At 36.0% G+C, this 3,066-nt stretch overlaps 1 long non-coding RNA gene across 1 annotated transcript in view; it reads left to right on the top strand.

The window, feature by feature from the left end:
* The window catches only part of LOC111085717, a 17,342-nt gene extending 15,164 nt beyond the window's left edge, over positions 1-2,178 (top strand). The window contains exon 2 of the long non-coding RNA XR_002610527.1: positions 1,138-2,178. This is a non-coding gene — a long non-coding RNA (uncharacterized LOC111085717). The remainder of the gene's footprint in view (positions 1-1,137) is intronic.
* The last annotated feature ends 888 nt before the right edge of the window (positions 2,179-3,066 follow it).

Consider the following 3,066-nt stretch of genomic DNA (forward strand, 5'->3'; position numbering starts at 1 on the left):
CGTTAACGTTTACGTTAGGTAAACGTAAACGTTAAACGTAAAACTTAAACTAACCGTAACGTAGAGACGTAACTAACTATACTATATATATATATATATATATATATATATATATATATATATTTATATTAACACTAATGTGTATGTTAAAGCATCCAGAGAATGAGACAGCTACTTAAAAAATACAGATTTAATCCTCTAGTAGCACGTTACAACATTAATTGAAAACTACAATTAAACAAATGAACGGACAGAAATACAGTGCTACTAACTGTATTCAGTGTGATCTGACGTAAAAGCTTATTAAATAGCTTCCATAATGAGTCTATATATGATATTTTGTGTTCTACTCTTAGAAAAAATATTTATTTGTTGAATTTCGTGCAAGGCTAGCCGTTCTTAATGCAGGGAAGGCAGCTAGTCAACACCACCTACCGCCAATTCTTAGGGTTTAATAATTGAATGGTGCGATTGGCTGTAACATTATTACGCCCCCACAGCTGGAGTCCCCCGGTGGGACAGCGGTAAGTCTTCGGATTTACAACGCTACAATCAGGGATTTGATTCCCCCTCGGTGAACACAGCGAATTGCCCGTTTTGGCTTTGCTATAACAAAACACACACCCGGCTGGAAGGCGACTATGTTCGGTGAGAGTATTGGAACCCACGACCCGCAGATTTCGAAACGAGAGCCTGATCGTGTTAGGCCAGACAAGATTGCTAGCAAGAAGAAAAAGGCATCTTGTAAGAGAAGGAAAGCTGACTCCCTAATTTAAAACCACTAGGAAAAGCATGTAGGGTTGATTAGTTTGTCTTCCACTCGGTTTCGTGTGCGTGTGGAATGTTTTTTTTTTATCTCTAGTTAGTGAAGAGATTACTGTTGTTCAGCGTAAGTACTTAATAGCCCGAGACTAAGAGCTGAACTACATAAAAGTCTATACCCTCAATCAATGTCCCGTGGATGAACATTAGCTTCTCGGATTATGTCTTCAGGTATCTTTTAAACATATTTTGCCTCATAACCTTTTTTTTATATATATACATTTTACTTAGCCAAGTGTTCATTGTTTTAATTTCATCTCACGCGTTTAAAGCTTTATTTGCAAACGTCATTAATTATGTGTGAATTACTTTCAGATTTTCTGAACATATTAGCAGTTTACACATCCCAAAGAAAAATAGTAAAAAGAAAAAGAAAGAAGAAAACATTCGTACCAAATGTTTACTGAAACTTGAATCGGATGAAATCAAGTGAACTAGATTACGAACTCGCATGTGGTGGCCGTGATGAAAACCACATACAAGTGACGAAGTCAAGATATCTACATCATCTACTAACGAACTCGGGAAGTTAAGCTTCCTTAAAAGGAAATGAACACTTATTGGCACGTTTATTTATACATTATATTTTACAAAATGTGAGAACTAATACTGAAATCATTAATCTTGATTTATGTATATATATTATATGGAGAGCTTTATTTTTTGCTTGATTTAATTGTTAGTTTAGATCTAAATAGTTTCTGTTTTGCGATATTTTATCATCCCATTTCAAAGAGTTTGTTGCTTTCTCTATAAATTGTTAGAAACTTTAATGGTATAGTGATTAGCGTGTCGGGCTGCGTATCGGCAACTCCAAGATTCGAGCCACGAAATGCTGTTGAACATGCTTCGCGCTTTCAGCTGTGGACACGTTATAAAAGTAACAGTTAGTCCTGTTATTCGGCTAGTTAAAAGTAGCCGTGTATCTTGTAGGTGCTACTGAATGGTTGCTTTCCTTCTGGTCAGCAGATTGGATATCGATACCCGTGGTGGGCAGAGCACAGATAGCTCATTGTATAACTTTGTGCTTAATTAGAAACAAACAAACAAGTTCTAAATTAAGGACAGCTACGCCTGAGCTTCAAGGTCTTTGACTTGGCCGTTTATTCCATGTGTCGCATAGGTACTGTTGATGTTGAAATACCGATAAACTTTCGTCATCTAAGAGTGATTCTCCATCAATTGCCTGGGAATATTGATCCCGCATATTGAATATTCGTCTCGAATACGATATAACAGGAGGTTATTTATTTAGATATCAACAACTTATAATACTGATTGGATACAATCAATAATAAAACAATTTTAAAGCTTTTGCACTTCTCCGTTGAAATGGAAATAAAGAATTCTTCATTCCAATATGTAAATATAAATTATCCTCGTAACATTCTTGCGATTTTTGATTAACTTCAATCTATTAACATGAACTAGAATATCGAAATACCTCAAAACTTGTAGGATTTGTAGACAGGATACATATTTAATGGTTAGAAGACGGTCACGAATTTTGGAAGTGTGTGGTTAGCATGATTGAGTATTGCACGTAGGAAAACAAACAAACAAAATAAACGTGTGTTCTGTTTTGTATACAATAATGATCTGTAGCACTTGATTTTAGAACTAGTTTAACCCACCAGCTAGTGAAAACACACACACACACGAACACACATATATATAACATATATATATTAAGTTGAAAATATATAAAGTAAAAAAAGAAACGTAAATTGAATGGGGCGAAACGTTTTAAGATTGTATCTCACCAAAAATGGATGACATCTGTAATGATACTGACTTTGAGGTGACCAGAACGTATAAACTGTTATTTTAACCTACGCTAATTATATGAAAGAGTTCAATACATTATCTTGAAGCATGTGATATTAACAGTAACACTTGGAGCTGGAAATCCCGGACAAGCAACATAAGCTCCTCCCAGAGATCCTCAATAGTCAGGATCCACAAATGTGGAAGTTTCCCAGGGTTCCTCAATAGTCAGGATCTACAAATGTGGAAGTTTCCCAGGGTTCCTCAATAGTCAGGATCTACAAATGTGGAAGATTCTCAGGGTTCCTCAATAGTCAGAATCCACAAATCTGGAAGTTTCCCAGGGTTCCTCAATAGTCAGAATCTACAAATGTGGAAGTTTCCCAGGGATCCTCGATAGTCAGGACCCACAAATGTGGAAGTTTCCCAGGGATCCTCGATAGTCAGAATCTACAAATGTGGAAGTTTCTCAGGGAT

The sequence above is a fragment of the Limulus polyphemus genome, unplaced genomic scaffold, assembly GCF_000517525.1.
Source record: "Limulus polyphemus unplaced genomic scaffold, Limulus_polyphemus-2.1.2 Scaffold572, whole genome shotgun sequence".
NCBI lineage: Eukaryota > Metazoa > Arthropoda > Merostomata > Xiphosura > Limulidae > Limulus > Limulus polyphemus.